This window comes from Schistocerca cancellata, chromosome 4 (assembly GCF_023864275.1).
Source record: "Schistocerca cancellata isolate TAMUIC-IGC-003103 chromosome 4, iqSchCanc2.1, whole genome shotgun sequence".
Classification (NCBI taxonomy): Eukaryota; Metazoa; Arthropoda; class Insecta; order Orthoptera; family Acrididae; genus Schistocerca; species Schistocerca cancellata.
In genome coordinates, this window is record NC_064629.1 from 759168092 (window position 1) to 759192518 (window position 24427).

Consider the following 24427-nt stretch of genomic DNA (forward strand, 5'->3'; position numbering starts at 1 on the left):
TGAACAGCAGCAAATTCTTTTAATTTAGACGGAATAATAGGAAACAACGGAGCACGATGTGAGATAGTAGATGGTTTCGCCTTTTGACAAAGTTTACAAATAGACAAGACTCTTCGAATTCGCTTTTCCATATTGTTAGAATAACAAGTCGTTCGAAGAATATGATAACTTTTTCGGGGGCCAAAATGTGCGTAGCTGAATGAATGTACCAAATGAGCTTATTAACAAAATCGTCTGGAATGCAAAGTACCCATAGCTTGTCATCAACAGTGCAGTGTTTGAAGAGTATGTTGTTTCTAACCAGGTAATAATGCCGAATCTGAGTGTGTGTCTTTTCATGCCATTTACTTTTGATGTCTTTCCAAATCGGATCTTTATCTTGTTCATGAGCAATGTCCTTTAAAGATGTGGTGATGAAGTTTTCAAAGGCGACTTTCTGAATGTAAAGAATACTGAAATTTTTCTCAATGTTGCCTTCTGTGTTACTTTTCTCAAGCCCAGCTGGTGCGCCTGACAGCGCGTCCGCAACAATGTTCTCCTTGCCGGGAATGTAGACTATTGTGAAGCAGAATTCTTGCAGAAACAATGCCCAACATTTTAACCTGTGATGATTTAATTTTGAAGACATAAGAAATTGTAATGCACGATGATCACTGTATACTTTTACGTGCTTACCAGAAAGAAAGAAACGGAATTTGTTAAATGCCCAAACGATAGCTAAAGCATCTAATTCAGTAACGGAATAATTTTTTTCAGATTTTGTTAGCACTCGGCTAGCAAAAGCAATGGTTTTCTGAACAGTAATGTCATTTTCTATGGCTTCTTGAAATAAATGGGCACCAAGACCGACTTTAGAAGAATCGGTGCTAAGGCAGAAATCTTGTGACAGATCTGGATGAGCTAGTATTGGCGCGTGAAGTAACGCTTCTTTCAAAGAATTGAATTCCAACTGTGCTTGTTCGTCCCAGTTCCAAATAGTATTTTTTCCAGTGAGAGAACAAAGTTTTGGTGTAACAAGAATTTGCATCTTCAGAAAACGACGGTAAAAATTTACGAGACCTAGAAAACTGCGGACTTGTCTTTTTGTGGATGGAACTGGAATGGCTCTGATTGCTTCTAACTTTTCAGAATCCGGCTGAATGCCTTCAGAAGAAATAATATTTCCCAAAAACTTCACCTTTGTCCTACCGAATTCAGACTTTTCCAAGTTAACTCTAATTCCAGATTCTGCAAATATATGTAACACGCTGTTGAGGATGCGATTGTGTTGTTCCCATGAGGCTTCTGCTATCAGAATATCGTCCACATATAAGGTGATGTGACGTTTTAAGAACTCAGGTAATATGGAATTTAGCCCGCGAATGAATGCTGCCGAAGAAATGTTCAAACCAAAAGGAAGTTTCCGAAACTGATAACAAACGCCGAAACAAAGAAAAGCTGCATATTTTCTACATTCTGGATGAAGTTCGATCTGATAAAAGCTGGATCTGAGATCAATAGAAGACAACACTTTTACACCATTAAAATTTTGAAGAAGTTCTTCCAACGTTTGCGGCCTGTTTGTGTCAGGAATGATGATAGTATTGATTTGTCTCGAATCTAAGACAAGCCTGATCGATCCATTTTTCTTCTCAACAACATGTAACGGATTGTTGTATGAGCTTACTGCAGGCTCAATAATGCCCTCGTCAAGCATAGATTGTATTTCTGTTCTAACACGATCCCTATATTGTGCTGGAATTACGTATGGTCTAACACAAAATTTAGTATGCTCACGAACACGAAATTGGTATTGAAATCCCTTGATCGTTCCTGTTTTGTGAGTAAAAACTGTGGAATATGCTTGTAAAATCTCAAAAAGGTCTTGCCTATCAGTGTCATTACAATTCTCAATTGTTTGAATTTTATTCTGAATTAACTCATTAGCTTCAAATATGCCTTCGATATCATCCCTGTCAGTACTTGCAGAGTGATTGTTAGTGTCTAGTTCCGTAGAAAATTCCGAACTGTTGTCTAACAGAAGGTAAAGTCGATTAATTTCCTCGTCATGGTTTGAGAGCCAGTCTTCAAATTTCAAAGCTATTGACTTACCTTCTTTCTCTAAACTTATTTCAGCATCGTGAAAGCTTAAGATTGCTTTGTATTCATTCAAAAAGTCTACTTCCAGTATAATTTCCGTCGACAGTAATGGAACAATAAGAAAGTTCATAGAGAAGCTGTGGCTTTGACAAAAGAATTCTATGTTGGTTTGTTGTCGTACATCTACACTTTTTCCAAAGATTGCACCTTGTAATTTAATCTTACGTAACGGAAGTGTGGGGCAATCGTTCGATTTGTTGCACTTGCTAAAAGCTGTTTCACTAATTACTGAAATGGGACTGCCAGAGTCAAGTACTGCCGTAAATTTTACATCATTTACAGTAATGTGAATCACAGGATATGCAATGTTGTTAAGTTTTACGTCGTGTTCCTGGAGTAAGATGTCCCTAATGTCTTCCATTTTTACGTAATTACTAGCCACGGCAGCTGCGTCGTCAGTTTCATAAGTACGTTTTGTGGCTGCCAGCGGTGTGAGTCATTGCCTATTGTCTCTTTGTTGGCGTGCGTCGTTATTGGGATTTGGAGACCTAACTTCTACAAATTAACCGTGACGAGAGGGCCCTGCCCTGTTTAAATCCCGCCAGTTCTGATGCAGTTCAGGTCAATCGTTACGATCATATCGTCTGTCGTCATGTCGGTAGATTCCATAGTTTCTTTCTTGTCCGTCACGTGGTGGAAAAGTTCTCCCTGAGTCGTAACTGCGCGCTGGACCATTGCATCTAAAGTTATTCTGTCTCCCTTGACAATAATTATTTTGGTTCCCATATTGTCTGTTTCTCTGATTGTCTCTGTGATAGTCATTCCCGCGGAGAGGTGATCTTTCCCTGTAATTATTACTACTCTGCCAACGGTTGTCATACGGGTAGTGTCTGTTTTGGTCACAATTTACGTTGTAAGAATAGCCTTGTCGTGTCCATTTATTATTTTGTCATCGCGGAATTGTGACAGATGTGACCTGTAATTGTTGTACCCCTGTTTTCGCGTTCCGCGATTGTCAGTGTCAATTTCCGGTTCTTGTAACAGTCCCTGAAAAGCTTCAATGTCGTCTTTGCAACGTCCTGCTAAAATAATATGTCGTAAATGTTCAGGCAGTTTGATTAAGCAAATGTGGATGAGTTCTGAGGGGCTGTATGGGTTTGAAAGATACTGATTCTTATGCAACATGTCTTCAAAATATTTCATAAGACTGGAAAATTCAGATTGTTCGAAACGTTTCATCATTATGATGCTATGTTTTACTCGGTCTTGTGTAGCTTGAGACCAATATGCTGAGAGGAAGGCATGATAAAAATCTCCTTCACTGTGACAATCGTGAATGACCGATCGCATTCTTACAGCTGGTTCATTCTCCAAGTAGCCACATATAAATTCTAACCTGTGCTCTAATGACCAATTGGGAGGAAAACAATGAGAAAATTGATGAAGCCATTCTTGTGGATGAATGTCGTTGTCAGAATTCTTAAATGTTTTGAATTTACGTGTAGTAATGAACAGCTTATAGTCGAAATCATCGTGTCGACGAGTCGCACATCGCTCATTGTCACTTCGTTTCGGCGGTTCCATCTCAAAATCCAATGCGCCTTGCCAATTTCTTTCATAATTTCCGAAGTGTCCTGTGATATTATTTTGTGGTTGTTCCGTATTTCTATGTCCCTCTTCCCGTAGTGGAGCGCGAGTGTCCTCTGATATATGTAATTCTTGTGTTACCAGCATCAACTGATCTTGTACTCCCCGGATTTCTCTTTTGTACTGTGTATTGATTTGATTTTGAGTTTGTTTGAATTTTCTAATTTGTTCATACTCTTCTGTGTCAGTGAAAGCTACGGGTCTTGTGTCATTCAGATCATCATCTACCTTTGTAGATAAGTTAGTGACCTGATCCGAAAGTTCGGCTACTTTCTCCGACAGTGAACACATTTCCTCTGTGTTTTTCTGAACCAACTTTCAAAGTGTCCATTTGTGTTGAAATCGAATCTACTGTGTCCTTTAAGTTTTCCTGAGTTTTTGCAAGTTGCATAACCGAATCGGTAGGTGCAACTGAGTCAATTTTAGCCCACAAGGTCTTATGATTTTCATGAACAATGGTTTGCAGTTCTTTTATGGCTGCTTCGTGATTCTGTAATGCATTTTCATGCCGCGAAAAAATAGGTTGAAAATGCTCACAAATTTGTGTTTTTACGTCATTAGAGACTTTTTGACATTTAGATTCAATGTTATGTATCTCAGTAGTTAAATCTTCACGTGTTTGTTCAAGTGTGGTGTCTAACTTCCGAAGATTTTGTTCCATTGTGTCTAACTGTTGCTGTGCTTGTCTCTGGTGTTGTTCCATTGTGTCTAACTTTTGAAGCTTTTGCTGTTTTGTCTCTGATTTTGTTCCATTGTGTGTAACTTTTGAAGATTTTGTTCCATTGTGTCTAACTTTTGAAGATTTTGTTCCATTGTGACTAACTTTTGCTGTGTTTGTTTCTGGTGTTGTTCCATTGTGTCTAACTTTTGAAGCCTTTGTCCCATTTGTCTCAGATTTTGTTCCATTTGTTGCATTAATTGCAATAATAATGTATTGCTGTCTGGAATCTGTTTCTCTATGCTTTTTGGCAGTGCATTTTCACCAGCAACATTCACATTTTGACAAGCAGAAAATGTGTCTTGACTCATTTGAGAAAACGGTGAGGACCCAAAACCTAAGTCTACAGTATTTTCAGTATTGTGTTCTGTCATTTCGGATTCCTGAGGCGAGCTGTTGCCGATCGATTGATCGATAATGCTTCGTTGTTCACTACCTGTTTCACTGTCTACACCATTATTTGCCGCCCGCTCCATTTCCCTATGCACAAATACCAAATTACTACTTCGAATGCCTGTTAATTCACTACACAGTGGTGCTGATTAGCTACGCTCGTCGTCACTATTATTTCTCTGTATACTTTGAAGCCTAGTGTTACGTTTTTCACACGCCATTATTGTCACAATATTTCACACGATAACACAGAAAAGCACAATTTGAAGAGCAAAAATAAGAGAACACATTAACATAACACTGAAAATAATATGTAGTTAATTGCAAGCGCAGCTGCGAAATACTTGGTGCAAATCTACATGCATGCCACAACTGTTTTACTGTACAACAATGAAAGACTGCAACTACAAAGGAGATTCTCTCTACAATTACGCACTAGCAATAAACAATAGCTACACTAATTACACAAACTACAAGAAAAAATCAGAAGATTCCAGGTTCGAATTCTGGCAGGGTCGCCATATGAAACGTCTCCTTAGAAAAATGATACATGACTGTGCTTAAACTGACACACAATATTTTTTAGCGCAACGCAATCTGACTTTCAGAAATCCCTACAAAGGAATGGCCCTGACTAACATTAACCTGTACCTTTCACAAATCACTTACCTCACAAAAATCTTCGTTACTCAAGCTACTGCAATACAGCGAGCGCCACTACTGCCAGCTAAATAAAAGATTCAAACTACAGAAGGCACTAACTACTGATAGGCATAGTTAGCAATTGAAAGATGTTAATAGAGAACAAACAATGTATTTACCTTAACAGTCATAATACACTCCTGGAAATGGAAAAAAGAACACATTGACACCGGTGTGTCAGACCCACCATACTTGCTCCGGACACTGCGAGAGGGCTGTACAAGCAATGATCACACGCACGGCACAGCGGACACCCCAGGAACCGCGGTGTTGGCCGTCGAATCCCGCTAGCTGTGCATATGTGCACCGTCGCCGTCAGTGTCAGCCAGTTTGCCGTGGCATACGGAGCTCCATCGTAGTCTTTAACACTGGTAGCATGCCGCGACAGCGTGGACGTGAACCGTATGTGCAGTTGACGGACTTGGAGCGAGGGCGTATAGTGGGCATGCCGGAGGCCGGGTGGAAGTACCGCCGAATTGCTCAACACGTGGGGCGTGAGGTCTTCACAGTACATCGATGTTGTCGCCAGTGGTCGGCGGAAGGTGCACGTGCCCGTCGACCTGGGACCGGACCGCAGCGACGCACGGATGCACGTCAAGACCGTAGGATCCTACGCAGTGCCGTAGGGGACCGCACCGCCACTTCCCAGCAAATTAGGGACACTGTTGCTCCTGGGGTATCAGCGAGGACCATTCGCAACCGTCTCCATGAAGCTGGGCTACGGTCCCGCACACCGTTAGGCCGTCTTCCGCTCACGCCCCAACATCGTGCAGCCCGCCTCCAGTGGTGTCGCGACAGGCGTGAATGGAGGGACGAATGGAGACGTGTCGTCTTCAGCGATGAGAGTCGCTTCTGCCTTGGTACCAATGATGGTTGTATGCGTGTTTGGCGCCGTGCAGGTGAGAGCCACAATCAGGACTGCATACGACCGAGGCACACAGGGCCAACACCCGGCATCATGGTGTGGGGAGCGATCTCCTACACTGGCCGTACACCACTGGTGATCGTCGAGGGGACACTGAATAGTGCACGGTACATCCAAACCGTCATCGAACCCATCGTTCTACCATTCCTAGACCGGCAAGGGAACTTGCTGTTCCAACAGGACAATGCACGTCCGCATGTATCCCGTGCCACCCAACGTGCTCTAGAAGGTGTAAGTCAACTACCCTGGCCAGCAAGATCTCCGGATCTGTCCCCCATTGAGCATGTTTGGGACTGGATGAAGCGTCGTCTCACGCGGTCTGCACGTCCAGCACGAACGCTGGTCCAACTGAGGCGCCAGGTGGAAATGGCATGGCAAGCCGTTCCACAGGACTACATCCAGCATCTCTACGATCGTCTCCATGGGAGAATAGCAGCCTGCATTGCTGCGAAAGGTGGATATACACTGTACTAGTGCCGACATTGTGCATGCTCTGTTGCCTGTGTCTATGTGCCTGTGGTTCTGTCAGTGTGATCATGTGATGTATCTGACCCCAGGAATGTGTCAATAAAGTTTCCCCTTCCTGGGACAATGAATTCACGGTGTTCTTATTTCAATTTCCAGGAGTGTATATATAGTAGTTCATGACATCCAGTGTTACAAATTTCAAAACTCCGCCATCTGTCTCCCCACATCCACCACTGCTGGCGGCTCACCTCCAACTGCGCAACGCTACGCGCTGCTCACCTCCAGCTGCCCAACACTACAATGGCAGACAACAATGCAATCTAGCCACAGACTGCACACAGCACAGCCAGTGATTTTCATACAGAGTGCGCTACGTGGCGGCGGCGTTACCAATATAAGAACCTAAACAGCCTACTTACAGTAATAGGTTCCGTTTGATACAATAGTTCTATTTTACTGAGGACGTACGAAATATCTTTGCTTGGCAGCACTGTGGCGAAAAATTTGTTTCTCCTGTCACTTTAATGCAACACTTGTGTAGTGACGTTAATTTACATACAGCATCCGATGAAAGTAGACATAATGCTCATCCCGACAAACTGGGGCTGGCAAAAGTGTTTAGATTGGGTTGATTTGGGGGAAGAGACCAGACAGTGAGGTCATCGTTCTCATCGGATTAGAGAAGATTGGGGAAGGAAGTCGGCTGTGCCCTGTCAAAGGAACCATCCCGGCATTTGCCTGAAGCGATTTAGGGAAATCACGGAAAACCTAAATCAGGATGGCTGGACGCCCTCCCGAATGCAAGTCCAGTGTGCTAACCAATGCGCCACCTCGCTCGGTGCAAAAGTGATTAGTCAATAGTTTTAGCAATCGGTCTACACATCTGAGCTAGTCATAAAGGAAGATAAGAGGGAAGAGGGGGAGCTCAAATATTTTTGGCCTAGGAGTTCCCCGCCATATTATTGTACTCCCACTGACAGAGAGAGATAGGGAGCTGAGACGGGCTTTCCGCCCGAGGCCCACGAGAAAGACAGGCCGCGGCGCGTACGTCGCGAAGGTAGGCCGGAACTCGCTCGCTCGATCAGATGAACAGACAAAATGTATTTCTAAAACTGTTAATTCGCAGCTGGACATATACGTACTAACGAGAATTGCATCTTCTACTAGAATATGCTATTATGAAGTCTTACTGATTAACAGTACTACGACAAAATTAAAGATCAATATTCGATATAAATGGTGTAAAGACTTGTTTATAGCATTTAGTCTCTTCAGCTTACCAGTCCTCATCTCATACAAGAAGTGGTGCCTGATTCAGCTTAAAATTATTTTGGTATGATTTTAATTTTATTTTACCCCAGTACAACCGTAACAAATTATTAGTAGGCCCATGTACTTCCGATCATTATAGGACTAATAACAGTAAGACTCCATAATAGAGGATTGTAGTAGAAGATGCAATTCTCGTTTGTACGTACACACCTAGTTACAAGTTGGAAGGTGTACAAATGTAGTTTGTCTGTTGAGTTGAACGAGCGAACGAGTGCAGGTCTACCTTCGTGACGTTTGCGCCACGGTCTGTCTTTTTCGTTTCCGCCAATGTTACGTCACATGATAACATCGAGCTATGTTACTACCTATTAACATAAGTAGTCGTAGGTAGGACCCCATAACCAGTATCGAATTATGCCATGACACAACTGCCTAAGCTGTCAGGTGTGTGTATACGGCGGAGGGGGGGGGGGGGGGAGGGAAGGGAGGGAATGGTTCAAATGGCTCTGAGCACTATGGGACTTAACTTCTGAGGTCATCAGTCCCCTAGAACTTAGAACTACTTAATCGTAACTAACCTAAGGACATCACACACATCCATGCCCGAGGCAGGATTCGAACCTGCGACGTAGCGGTCGCGCGGTTCAAGACTGTAGCGCCTAGAACCACTCGGCCACTCCGGCCGGCGGGGAGGGGGGGGGGAAGAAGGGGGAGAGGCTTCTGATGAATGACATGAATGACGTTGATTAGCTTCCGTTGATTCCCGGGGAAGGGAGGAGGGAAGTGGTACTACGTTTAATATAAGGCAGCCAGTTGTTGAAACTGAGAGTAGAAGTACTTACCTCATCAGCAACCGGCACTATCTCCAGAACCTTCACTGATAACTAACTGATGCCGTTGTCATATCGTCGGAACTGACGAGTCGCCCGATGTGTCTTGGCGCTGACGTTGCTATCTTACTGAGGTAAGCACAAATTCGAGCTATAAAAATTCAAATAGCTCGAAGGGCGGGAAGCCAAGCTAGCATGCCACTGGTGACCTGCTGTCCCTCCGCGGTAAAGCAAAACGCGTAACGCCATTGGCGAGGGGAGTAAGTGGGGGGAGGGGGGAAGAAATTTCTGGACTGTCACTGTCCGAGTACGGGATGCCGGCTTCAGCGTTTCCCTGATCTCATAAGTTCCAGGAATGACGATGCTGAGCAACTTTTGACTCCATAGCGGCAGTCGTCCTCCACCTATGAGGACCTTGGAAATCGGAAGAGATCACAGGTTGTCATCGCCGTCTGTTCTTTCTGGCTTCAGTGCAGATGCACAACTAGCTCGAAACCTTATGAGGAACCGCGGGATGCCAAGAGTAATGAGACTTATGAGCAGGGCTACTACATCAGCAGTGCGTGGTATAAATTGAGGATTTGGGTTTGACTTGACCGTATTATGGTAGTCTGGCAGTGCGGTAGTCCTTGGGTTGTGGTGTGGTGACCAATGTGTCCGGATGGCGTAGTGGTTAGTGCATTTGCCAAGTAAGCAGAGACCTGGGTGCGAATTGCGGTTCAGCACAAATTTTCAAATTGCCCACTGATAGAAGTCAGTGCCCAGTGGCAGCTAATGTCTTTACTCCTTTGTGTCTTGATTTATAGTGGCTGCAGGATCAGTATTAAATTACGGTGAGACCGGCAGATGATCACTTCAGTGCGAATGCACACCACGCACGAACTCTTACGTGAATCGTCGGAATTCCGAGAGTAATGACGATAATGGGCAAGGTTCAGTAGTATGTAGCTAAGCTGAGAATTTGGGTCAGGCGGGAGACGGGCTATGATAGCCCGTGCAGTTGTAATGGTCACTGTGTCCGGATGCTTCACTGAAAACTTTTTGAATGCAGAGTATAGTTTCATCTTAGCCTTCTTGTTCTTCCAATGGCGGTGGCGTCCTCTTGGAATCACATGGATCCACAATCTGTTATCCACCAGTGAGCATCCATTTCCTACTGGACTTAATGTCACCGATCAGTGTAGTCGCCGTCACGCCATAAAGAGGCTACAACATAGGTTTACCTGTCATGCTCACGAAGCGAAGTGGTACCAGCTAAAAAAAAAACAGTTAGCGTTTCTAACTAGATCCGTTGAGATTGCCTGTTCGGCTGATATACTACGGCGCCGAGACTCCTCCTACTCTTTAAGGACAAAGTCAAATACCACTGCATGGCTGTTAGGCGACTATGTTCATCGCCGATGGAGGGGACGATAGGGACCCACTCTCCCACCAACATATGACCACTGCGTATTGTGTCTGCGCCGCCACGGTATCAAAATTTAATCGCCAGTATGTTGAACCTTGAACTTCGGTTGAGTTAAACGGTCCTTGTGGTATTCTCGTCTTGGTCCCTTCTCAGGAGTATTGTTACTCAGTTTATTTCATTTTTGTAGCCCTGTCTGCTTGTTTTTGTTTTTTAATTAATGAAAAGAAAATTACAAAAAATTGTTCCTGGCAAAGACTAGATATGTTTTTTTTTCTTTTTTAATTGGTGGAAGCCATGTAGGATTTTGTGTAGCAAACTGTAAGGATTAAAAATAAATAAATAAGAATTAAAATTTAAATTTAACGAAAGGCCAATACTATATTAGGGATCAGCACAGTGACAGGCGGGGGAGGGTGGGTGGAGGTGGAAATCACCTGAGCACAAATGACAGCTCCGGCAATGCACGGCCCTTTTATACCTCGTGCACGCCATACTGCCGCCATCTGTGTACATTTCGCTGTCTCATGACTTTTGCCATCTCAGTGCATTTCATGGTTGATGTGACGCACCCACAACCAATAATCTAATATGTCGCCTAAGAATCGAGTCTGCGATGACGCTGGGTAACGTTCGGAATCTAAGATCATTCTTTCGGGAACCTGCGGATGATGAAATTTGGCAAATGGAAGGAAATATGACCAATCAGCCAAAGCTTCCGTGGCCTGCATTCGGAGCCACCTTTTCACTCTGGAGGTAAGGGAGGGAAGTACGGCTTCACATTCAACAAAAGAAGTGGAGGGAGTGTACAAACAAACGTCATCTGCGTATTTAAGTATTCTATTCGATGTGGGATAAGGTGTTTCAGTTTCATAAAGTACACTGAGCGTATAAGTAACTGAGAATTTCCCATTGTGGGAGGCCAGTTGAAATGTGCGGATGCCCATCATTTTGCCCTGGACTTGATGAAAGCCTTTTTTCCTGAAATCTTACATTCTAATACATAATCAATCTTTTCCGGGATTCCTAGAATTCTTAGTTTTTCGAGCAAAAGATCTGTATTTATATTATCACATTCTCCCTTGTTATCGAGGAACATAGAGTCTTTCCGTTCTTCGGAAAGGCTGTCAGAATATCTGTGAATAAAAGGATGATATTGTGAACTGCCTCTTCTCCCCCTCTCGGCGCCGCCCCGAACCCTCCCGAAACCAGATAGGTAAGCAGGTAACAGGACCTAATCCTCCCAAACTGATACATTGTATATTGTATTATAGACAACAAAAATCTCTTAACTCCTTGCCTTATCTCTGCCATGTTCCTTATCTCCTTCCTCTACCCCTCACATGTTTTAAACGAAAATTATTGATTCACTTAAGCACGCTTTGCGTTTGACCTTGAGCGGGACCTACTTGCTTGCGCTGTGCCGCCTTGCGGGCCGGGGCCTCTAATTTTACTACACTACTGGCCATTAAAATTGCTACGCCAAGAAGAAATGCAGATGATAAACGGGTATTCATTGAACAAATATATTATACTAGAACTGACATGAGATTACGTTTACACGCAATTTGGGTGCATAGATCCTGAGAAATTAGAACCCAGAACAACCACCTCTGGCCGTAATAACGGCGTTGATACGCCTGGGCATTGAGTCAGAGCTTGGATGGCGTGTACAGGTACAGCTGCCAATGCAGCTTCATCACGATACCACAGTTCATCAAGAGTAGTGACTGGCGTATTGTGACGAGCCAGTTGCTCGGCCACCATTGACCAGAAGTTTCAAATTGGTGAGAGATCTGTAGAATGTGCTGGCCAGGACAGCAGTCGAACATTTTCTGTATCCAGAAAGGCTCGTACAGGACCTGCAACATGCGGTCGTGCATTATCCTGCTGAAATGTAGGGTTTCGCCGGCCGGGGTGGCCGAGCGGTTCTAGGCGCTACAGTTTGGAACCGCGCGACCGCTACGGTCACAGGTTCGAATCCTGCCTCGGGCATGGATGTGTGTGATGTCCTTAGGTTAGTCAGGTTTAGTAAGTTCTAAGTTTTAGGGGACTGATGACCTTAGAAATTAAGCCCCATAGTGATGATGATGATGATGATGTTTGGTTTGTGGGGCGCTCAACTGCGTGGTTATCAGCGCCCGTACAATTACCGAATCTTTGCTCAGTCCAATTTCGCCACTTTCCTGGATGATGATGAAATGATGAGGACAACACAAACACCCAGTCATCTCGAGGCAGGTGAAAATCCCTGACCCCGCCGGGAATCGAACCCGGGACCCCGTGCTCGGGGCCCCATAGTGCTAAGAGCCATTTTTTGTAGGGTTTCGCAGGGATCGAATGAAGGGTAGAGCCACGGGTCGCAACACATCTGAAATGTAACGTCCACTGTTCAAAGTGCCGTCAATACGAACAAGAGGTGGACGAGACGTGTAACCAATCGCACCCTATACCATCACGCCTGGTGATACGCCAGTATGGCGATGACAAATACACGTTTCCAACGTGCGTTCACCGCGATGTCGCCAAACACGGATGCGACCATCATGATGCTGTAAACAGAACCTGGATTCATCCGAAAAAATGACGTTTTGCCATTCGTTCACCCAGGTTCGTCTTTGAGTACACCTTCACAGGCACTCCTGTCTGTGATGCAGCGTAAAGGGTAACCGCAGCTATAGTCTCCGAGCTGATAGTCCATGCTGCAGCAAACGTCGTCGAACTGTTCGTGCAGACGGTTGTTGTCTTGCAAAGGTCCCCATCTGTTGACTCAGTGATCGAGACGAGGATGCACGATCCGTTACAGCCATGCGGATAAGATGCCTGTCATCTCGACTGCTAGTGACAAGAGGCAGTTGGGATCCAGCACGGTGTTCCGTATTACCCTCCTGAACCCACCGATTCCATATTCTGCTAACAGTCATTGGATCTCGACCAATGCGAGCAGCAATGTCGTGATACGACAAACCGCAATAGCGATAGGCAACAATCCGAGCTTTATCAAAGTCGGAAACGTGATGGTACGCAAATCTCCTCCTTACACGAGGCATCACAACAACGTTTCACCACGCAACGCTGGTCAACTGCTGTTTGTGTATGAGAAATCGGTTGGAAACTTTCCTCGTGTCAGCATGTTGTAGGTGTCGCCACCGGCGCCAACCTTGTGTGAATGCTCTGAAAAGCTAATCATTTGCATATCACAGCATCTTATTGCTGTGAAATAAATTTCGCGTCTGTAGCACGTCATGTTCATGGTGTAGCAGTTTTAATGGCCAGCAGTGTAGATTTGCTATTTTAAAAAATTAATTATGAAGAAATCGAGGCTATAAATGATTCCAGTTTCTAACTGCTACCTGATTCAAACGGGAGGATTCGGTCCGATCGTTTTTCAGACCCTTGCAGGCTTGGGAGGATTCGGTACCATTTTTCTGACCGCGGGAGGCTGCGCCCTCCTCCACTGAACACAAACTGGAATTATGCCGAGAGATCGCCTGATTCCAATCATGAGTCCACTCGTTGTTTAACTAATCATTTCGGTGTTTCCCAACACAAGAGGTAAGCACTCGGTAAGAAGTTGACTGACAACTGTTTTTGCCTCTTTTCAGGGCTGGGGCAGCTATGTAAGTTCTCCAATGTCTGACGAGATCTGCAGAACACTAACGCTGATTTTGTATACGCAGAATGAATATTAGCGAACTGGACGTCATGTTACGTAACACAGCGTAATGTATATTACGCCGAGTGATTTGCCCTTTCCAATTATATTAAGGCAAACGGGGATGCTGGGTAGTCATCAACGTGGAGGTGACCTGGTGGACCTGTGAGTGGTCGAGGACGTAACGAAGGAGGAGAGATTCGATCAGTAAATTCTTCTAACCAAGGTGTTTCCATCGTAGGAATACGGCCAGATCGCTGGTTCCTGAATTTATTGATTTTGTGCCACTATTCCGTGATACTAGTTTTCTTAGTTAACTAAGAGCAGAAGTGTATCAGACTAGCATCCTCTCGCTCCTAAGGACTTCCCGCATCCGTGCGTCTATTCTCTTGTTATCGAGAGTTTGTAGCTTGCGGTAATCACTTAACGCAAGACTGCTTCGTGCAGCTTCCTGAGAGGAGATAGGGTTCCACCTAACAAATCCTTCTTCCGAGAAGTGGAAGCACGCGGTGCGTCGTTAATGGCTTCAAGTATCATCTTGCAGGCTGCTTGTCAGGGTAATGAGAAGATCTGACTTTTATGGTACTGACGCGTCATATTTCCACGACACCTGCCCAAAGTTTCATGGAATAGAATATAGAAAAAGTATGCTAGTGCAGTTTCAATAACTTGTAATCATTTCCTCACTTGGGAAGTAATCGAACCTAGAGATTCCGTTTTGACACACCATTTGTTGAATAAATTGAATTCACCATAACAATGTGTAATGTCAACAGCTGATTTGATTCTATGTGGCACTGAGACTATGGTAGAGGATCCATAATTTAGAATAATCAACTTACTGTCGTGTGTGGACTGAAAAAAGACTATGCCATTCACGTTTGCTGTAATACAACCCCAAGCTTGCTGGTGAGCTTTAAAATCTCCACAGTCTATATACAGAAACATTCCGCTGGAGAACAGTAGCTGTAATTGTAGATGTTTATGAAGGTACGAGCTATGTTTTGTTATTTTCAAACTCTCCCTGTTTGAATGACTAATCGAGCCATCTATGAATGATTCTTATAACGAATGTCAAAATTCATTACGTTTCATAGAATATGTCGGATATCATAGGTCGAATAGTGGTCCTACAGAGCTAGTTACTATTCCATTGATCATTTGCACGATTATTTCATCGAAATGATGTGAAACGAGTCCTTCTGCGGGTATACGTGATAGGTGGTAGCTTTCATGATTTCATGTACACATTACTTTTTAGGACTACTATATTACAACCCATAAGAACTGTTAGTTTTTTATTTTTTACGTTTTCACAGGCCACCAGTTTTTAAATATATATTTGTCCGTGGACTAGGAGTTGCCCTAAGAGAAGTGATTTTAGGTTAGATTTAAACACGCTTCGCTACTTATCAGTCATTGCATGGCATTGGGCAACAGATCTATAAGTTTGCTGATGCATATTCAACTCTTTTCTGAGCCACTAACAGCTTTAACAATGGCTAATAAGGTAATTTTTTTCTCATGTGTTGTAGGTATGGATATCGCTATTCTTCTCAGATTGCGATGGATAATAATTTATGACGAATTTCATTAGCTAATATATGTATTGTGATGGTACAATGAAAATGCCAAGTTCTTGAGAAGATACCTAAATGACATCGCGGCTGAACACCACATATTACTCTTACTGCTCGCTTTTTTGCAGTCAGTACTTCCTTTCGAAGTGATGAGCTACCACAGAAAATTATTCCATATTACATTACTTAGTGCAAATAAGAAAAATGTTTGTTCATGTCCAAGAACCGGCCGAGGTGGCCGAGCGGTTTTAGGGGCTACAGTCTGGAACAGCGCGACCGCTACGGCCGCAGGTTCGAATCTTGCCTCGGGCATGGATGTGTGTGATGTCCTTAGGTTAGTTAGGTTTAAGTAGTTCTAAGTTCTAGGGAACTGATGACTTCAGAAGTTAAGTCCCATAGTGCTCAGAGCCATTTGTGTCCATGACTAGCAATTATACGAAGAGCAAAGGAGTTGAACTTAGTTATCTGAAAAGCTGAGTAATATGTTTCTTCCAGGTCAAATTATCAGTGAAATATACAACAAAAATTTGGTGCTTTCTAGCTTATTTACTGATTCTAGCTTATGTGCTACACGAGTTGTTGGTGTGACTCTATTTGCTGGAAAGAATGGAAAATAGTGTGTTTTCTCTAAAAATACGTATAGTCCATTTTCATAGAAGCACTTAATAATTCTTTGTAAAACATTAATACCATCCTCTTCTGTTGCTTTGTCTCTAAAGGCATTTATTACAGCACTAGTATTATCTGCAAAAATCGACAGTTCTGCTTGCTAAGTGGGAGGTGATTCACATATAAGGAAGAGGAGTGGTTCAAATGGTTCAAATGGCTCTAAGCACTATGTAACTTAACATCCGAGGTCATCAGTCCCCTAGACTTATAACTACTTGAACCTAACTAAGCTTAGGGCATCACACACATCCATGCCCGAGGCAGAATTCGAACTTGCGACTGTAGCAGCAGCGCGGTTCCGGACTGAAGCGCCTGGAACCGGAAGAGGAGTGGACCACAAATTTGATCCTGCAAGGCTCCGTTTGTGACATGTACCCAGTTACTAAAATTTTCTATCTTTACAACATTGTATGATTTACTCAGCACGACTCTTTGTTTTCTTTTGTTAAGTATGATTCAAATCAGGTGTGTATAAAGCCATCAGTTTCATAATAATTAATGTTCTCTATGAGCTTGACACGATCTGCTGAATCAAATTTATTTGTTCGACAGTTCCAACAATAACACTGAGAAGTTTCTTAATAACTGGAGTCATGATTTGATGGATTGTTGTTGGGTGACATATCAGCTCTTTCTGGTACACCAGACGTGGCTTGTGGACAGACGATGTCGTCGGAAAATATGTGTCACCTGTTGTAGTACTAGATAAGTTAGGAGCCTGGCCATAGGCACAGGAGTTGGAATGGTCTGCGTTGGTAGAAATCGATTTGTTTGGGTTTTGGTAGCTATACGGATATTGATGCATGTTAAGGAAATTGATCTGTCGTGTTTAAGTAACATTGTAGTACGCCTTTTACAGTGGTACGCTAATTATCTGATACTGAGCTGAAGTGTGCCTTTTCGGATCCTCCCTCAGCTTACTGTCAACAAGACGTACTCGACTCGTAGGTGGATCTCTGGTTCGGTTCCACTGGTTGATGACGTCACTGAAACCACGTTAATATAACATCAATTCTAACAGAACGTCTATACGTCTTAGTGTGGGGCTATGATTTTCTGCGTAAGAAGAACATTTCATACAGCTGAATAAAGTCCGATGATTGTCACAATAACTTCTTTATTGAAGCTTGTTTACTATCATTGGCTTGGAGCTGCAAGTCAAGATGGCGGCTCGGCGTTTCCCTAGCGTGATGGACCCCGGTAGCTGACCGTGAATTCTTCTGCTGTTGCTGGTGCTGCGTCTCCATATCCCGTATTTCCCAGTTGGAGTGGGTGAGGCCGGCGGCGGCGGCTGCGAAGACGTCGGACTGTGTCACGCTCCTGTGCCTATAGCGTAGGTGTCTTCCGTTCATATCCCGGCGAGGGAAGGGATGACTGGAACCTCGCGTCGTACTCTTGAGTCGGCGGCCAAGTTGTGGGCTGCCCTTGCGCCCGGATACTTAGGCGGCAGGTAGCGGTTCGTGATCCGGGGGAGGTAGACACCTCTGTGTCGTAGGCACGGTGCTGGACAGCATAGGCTCGACGACACATAATTGTCAGATGTTCGAGGCTGACGAGCTGGTTCAGTCGCGTTTAAACACTGCTGCCCCCTGCTGATTTCACGGCGTTTATGGGTCGCGCCGATTGTTCCTTGGCAGGGCGACGACTCAGTTGTCGTAATCGGTCTGTAATACTTCCCTGTAGTCTGGCCCACTATTTTCATGTATGATGTGTCGACAGCGCGGCGGATTCGAAGCAGCTGTTCGTGCAGTTCACTGGTGACCGCCGACCGAACTCGGTGCTGACCTGATCCCGTCCTGACCCCCATTCGTGGCTCAAAGTCTCGTTAAAACCTTACCCTTGACACTAGTGTAAGAACTGTCTGATGTACGAGACGGCTGGGGAGCAAAGCCTTGGTAAACTCGTTCTCGCCTGAGTGCAGGGAGGCGTTCATGGAAAGGGGACTTTAAGTCAGGTGACAAGCTCTTGCTTTAACACAATAGGCAACACAGTTCGTTCTATGACGGACACTGACTGTAGAGGTGCTGGCCAGAACATTTAAATCATTTGGGTGGACCTTGACAATGCTGACTTTCATGATTCAACTGTAAACAACTGAAGGACTGAAAATGTGGTGGCACGTATGGATCCACTCGGCATCTGACTCCATATAAATGGACGTATACTGAGAAGAATAGAGTACAAATACGTTGTAGCGAAATCTGTTCTGTCCCATTAATGTTAACTTTTTCAGTATTCCGTCTAACATATAAGAATTCTTTTTGAAGGAAATTTGTCCGCAGCTCGTGGTCGTGCGGTAGCGTTCTCGGTTCCCACGCCCGGGTTCCCGGGTTCGATTCCCGGTGGGGTTAGGGATTTTCTCTGACTCGTGATGACTGGGTGTTGTGTGCTGTCCTTAGGTTAGTTAGGTTTAAGTAGTTCTAAGTTCTAGGGGACTGATGACCATAGATGTTAAGTCCCATAGTGCTCAGAGCCATTTGAACCATTTTTTGAAGGCAATTTCCTGTTAGATTTCTTCATCTGTTAGTGAGACGTCAGCATTCTTAATAACTTGTTGCTTTGTCGTGATGAAACGAGGGACGCAATCCTCACGTAATTTTCAAAGAACAGCTGTAGGTCCATTAGACTCGTATTTGCAGGAGACCAGTAATGCATTTCCAACCTTAATTCTATTTCGTCCTGCATTATCTATATTGATTATATCTTTCTCCACAGTTTGCCAAATACCATAGGATTAAGTCTACCACTGTTAGAATTGCAGATTTCTACCAACGTATAATAAGGGTCCTTCGTCAGTCTCTGAGTATTTATTCCACTTGCTGAAGTTTTAAAGATCGTGTGGTTAAGAGGTGGCCTCAGAGGTATCAATAACAGTCTGTTGAGGAGCTGATGCGCTACTTACAGTCTGTAGTTATGAAGGTGAGCTTGTATGAACTTCTTGGTAGCATGTTTCCTGTACGATTGGGTGTTCAGTGGATTCCTTACTGTCATGATGACATCTTCTGTCAATTAGAGTGATACACGTTACGTTGCTTTGTAGTAGTGTTGCTCGCAAATGCCACCGGACGTGTGGAGTATTGATGATGGATCTCCGTCATTTCGTGATGTTTTGGTTGGTTTGAAAGTGGATAACAGACACATATCACCTGACCAGTTTCAGGTGGTTCGCCAAGTCCATGTTCATGTCGTTTATTGGTTTCCGCTCAGCCACAGTTGTACAACGATTTCTCACGTCAGAACCAGTTAGTGATTTACTTAGACACTGAACCCCGAAACAAATAGGCTACGCGACTTTATTTACACTCTTCAACTGTCGCGGCGCACACAAGAGAGAAGGTATGGACACAATAACAGACCTAGCGGGGACTGATGTTCACTGCTTAACAGTGAGTGCTCACAACAGAAGTCTCCACTTCGTTTGACGGCTCTGTACCGATTGAACGAGGTGCAGCACTAACCTGTCTGGAAACACAAAAGAGGGCGCTCTGGGCATATGTGAACACCTTTTTCCTGCTATCTCCGTGCCGGCCGAAGTGGCCGAGCGGTTCTAGGCACTACAGTCTGGAACCGCGAGACCGCTACGGTCGCAGGTTCGAATCCTGCCTCGGGCATGGGTATGTGTGATGTCCTTAAGTTAGTTAGGTTTAAGTAGTTCTATGTTCTAGGGGACTGATGACCTCAGAAGTTGAGTCCTATAGTGCTCAGAGCCATTTGAACCATTTTGCTACCTCCGTCATTTGTTATGGTTCCATTCTTCTGCACATCTTCCGATTTCGGAGTGACTGAAACTTTTCCTTCCGAGTTTTGCAATTTTCACAAGCAGTAGTGCATACACAGTCCAATCTCTTTAATGTGATCACCGGATGTGTTCGACGTCAACGTGCAATAACCATTCATAGACACCAGGCGGCAGCGCTAGCAGTGGAGGGTATATGAAGAGTGTTGGGAGGATGCCTATAACAGTCCAGTAGTTGTCTAACGTCCAAAAGGACATGATCATTGTCATTCGGGCCAAGGGTGGAAGCATTTCCGAAACGGCTAGGTTTGTAAGCTGTTCGCAAGATGCTGTGGGTAAAGTACACCGTGAATGGAAAAATGGTACTATCCAAAATCAGCACCGAGGCAACTGCATGGTGGCTGGAGGCCTTTTCAGATGAATTACGTTTTATTCTCCATCTGAAAGATGGCCGTTGACGTGTACGGCGCGATACGTCTGAAATCAAGAGGGAGCGTTACAGTCTAGATAATACTTTCGTGGCATTCCCTGGACGATCTCGTCATTCTGGAAGGCACAGTGGATCAACTCAAGAATGCGTCTGTCTTTGGGAACCATGTCCATCTCTAGATGCAGTTTCCTTTTCTTCGACGCGATGGTATCTACCGGCAAGACAATGCAGCGTGTCACACAGCTCACGGCGTACGTATGTGGTTCGTAGAGCAGCAGGGTGAGTTTACCGTAATCCTCAGTCATCAATTTCTTCCGACTGAAATTCAGTAGAGGCTCTGAGGGACCACTTTGATAAGTGTGTTCGCGCCATGGATTCTCCACCGCGAGACCTAGAGTAGCTGTCCACCGCACAAGAATCGGCATGGCTCCACATCCCTGTTAGTTGGTTGATTTGGGGGAGCGAACGAACTGCGAGGTCATCGGCCCAATTGGCTGAGGGAAGGATGGAGAAGGAAATCGGTCGTTCTCTTTCAAAGGTAACATCGTGTCATTTGCCTGAAGCGATTTAGGGAAATCACGGAAAATCTAGATCAGGATAGCTGGACGTGGGTTTGAATCATCGTCCTCCCGAATGCGAGTCTAGTGTGCTAACCACTGCACCACTTATCTTGGTTCCACATCCATGTCTGCACCTTTTAGAACCTCATTGATTGTCTTATTGCATGTCTCGCAGCCATCCGCGCTGCAGGCTTTTGCCAGGTGATCATATTAATGACGCAGTGTCTATAATGGCATGTAACACGATAACTGACGAAAAATGAAACAGAGGTAATGCAGAACTGGGACGAATAATGAATAAAAGTTCAGAAATGCTGGTGATCTACTATAAACAGTACAGAGAACGGGAATATTTGCCAATTTCAAAACGAGATTTTAAAACACAAATCATTTACAGGAGCAGATGTCTTCTCTGGCTATAACATAGTACATGAACTGAGGATAAAAACTGAATACATTGCAGACAGGCAGAAAAAAGAAGGAAAAGGGACCTAGATAAATTCAAAGAACCATATGTTGTCAAGAGTTACAAATCAATAAATAGGTAACGAGTGACCGAAAGTGGGGAACGGAATATAATAAAATGTGAACGGGTAACTTTGGGAAATGAAGTACTGAAGTCAAGAGTGAAGTCAATAAGCAAAAAGACAACTCACGAGATTTTGAATTTAATTGACAAATGGGAAACAAGTACCGCAGATGAAGCAGAAAAAAGGGAATACCGAAAAATATAAAATTAGATTTACAGAATTCAAAATCGCAGGAATGGTTAAAGGAGAAATCAAACTATGTAGAAGCATTCATGACTATGGGTAAGATAGATGACCCATATGGGAAAATTAATCAGACCTCATGAGAATAGGGAATTACCTACATGCATATTAGGGGTTTCTATGACAAGCCTGAACTAAGTAAAGGAGGGACGGCTTAAACATAGAAGGAATACACTGCTGGAAAAAAAAAATTAATGCACCTGGAAGACGACGTCGATTTTGATCCGATTACGGCATGTGCCACCTGAGGGTAGTAGATGTACTGATAATGGTCTCAAGGTTCCCCTCCAACAGATGGCGTAGTTGCATAGCTAGCAGAGTGTCATGTCTACCTACCCTTTAATATGGAACGCTCAGAGCCAAGCTGCTCAGTGCTGTGCAGAGTTGTGAAGCAAGGAGGCAACCACGCCACAGAGATGCACTCGTGCTACCTACAACCAAGTGTGCTAGTTTGAAAGGGGTCAAATTGTGGCCTTCTGAGCGGCGAAATGGTACTTTCGGAGAACTGCCAGACAAGTTGGACGTGCGGCATCAGTTGTGCCAAGATGCCGGTATCAGCGGTCGCATGAACATTGTCACACTCGTAGATGAGGTTCCGGACGTCCATTCAGCACACACGCCTGCCAGGATCGTCGTATTATAAGGGCAGCAGTGTCGGATCGTACAGTTACCACAGCGCAGATATGAGGGCGTTTGAATCCAGACGCATCAACATGAACTGTTGTGAACCGGTTATTAGCAGTGGGACTATGGGCGTGCATACTTCTAGCCCGTCTTCCACTCACGCCACAGCATCGACGTGGATGGGTCGACTGGTGCAGCAAGAGGATCACTTGGAAGATGGAATGGTGCGACGTGGTCCTCAGCGATGAAAGCAGATTCTACCTGAACGCAAATGATGGTCGTTTATGCCTGTGACATAGATCTGGTAAACACTGTCTCGTAGAGTGCACATTAGCACTACCCCAGACCTTATGGTCTGGGGTGTGATAAGCTACAACTCTCGTACAATAATGGTGTTTCCGGAGGGGACGCTAACCTAATGGTGCAAATGGCTCTGAGCTGTATGGGGCTTAACATCTGATGTCATCAGTCTCCTAGGACTTACAACTACTTAAACCTAACTAACCTAAGAACATCACACACATCCATGCACGAGGCAGGATTCGAACCTGCGACCGTAGCAGTCGCGCGGTTCCGGAATGAAGCACCTAGAACTGCTCGGCCACAGCGGCCGGCCACGCTAACCATCGCACGGTAAGTGCAAAGAATGTTGTTAGACCTGTTCTTTTGCCGTTCTTACAACAGGAAAGTGATGTATTGTTCCAACAGGATAATGTCCGCCCACACACTGGCAGTGAAACTCAACGTACAACTGCTTCCCTGGCCAGCACGATCTCCGGACTTGTCCCAAATCGAGCGCGAGTGATACGATGGGACGACAAGGGACTCGCGCAACTCGTCAGCCAACAACTCTTACAGAACTGCGCCAACAGATCTAGCAGGCTTGGCATAACGTATTCCTCTACAGTATTCGCCATTTATACGATAGACTGGATGCCAGAGTAAGTTCTTACATTGCCGCCTGTGGAGGCTACACCACATATCAATATAGGTGTTTCAGCGTGGGGCGATACCTGGTAACCCAGAACCGCTTGTACTAGTGATCTGTAAATGTAATCTTTCATGTTCTCCACATGAATCGTTACAACAATAAGTCTTGAGTGAATTTGGAACTTCTAAAAGGATGTACATTTCCCGGCAGTGTACGTGGGAAGGCTGCACAACAGAAACGAACATCAGGATAGTATCTGCAGTATCATCAGCGACCCGACCGTGACGCACAGCGTTTCGCAGCCAGGAATCAGATGGCGTTCGGCTCACCGCCGATAGGCAGCAGCACCACCGCCGCTTAACAGAGCAGGCGCGACCACCCATAAGCCGCTTCCGATGTAACCCCAGCAACGCCAGCCGGCCTACATTCGGAAATTAGCAACATACAAACTACGGGCCAATGACGCCATGCTACGTCACCGCGGGCTCTCCGGCGTCCTATGTACTCTTGCTTGCCCGGGTAGTTAAAAGCATACGCCCCGCCACGGACAGCAGTCTCGGCAAGTGTTTGAACCCACCGCTTGTAACTACGGACATATACAGACTTCATGTGACAGTGTGTATGATTGTGATAGGGAGTCAGAGTACGATTCCGTCTGATGGTGTTTGTGTTCAGATCTTGTGTGAACTTCAGTTGGGAGATTAAACTTATTTTACCACTCACGCCTCTGTTCTTTTTGTTCCGCATTTCCTGGATACAACAGTATTATAGAAAGCGGAGAGCAAGTAGATGAAGACATGGAGGGATATAAAGTATAATACAGTGAAAATAATTGGAGAGAGTACTGAAAGACATAAATCTAAACAACGCCTCTGGGGTAAACGACATTCCACTATAATCGTAGACAGCGCTACAGTCTGGAACCGCGCGACTGCTACAGTTGCAAGTTCGAATCCTACCTCGGGCACGGATGTGTGCGATGTCCTTAGGTTAGTTAGGTTTAAGTAGTTCTAAGTTATAGGGGACTGAT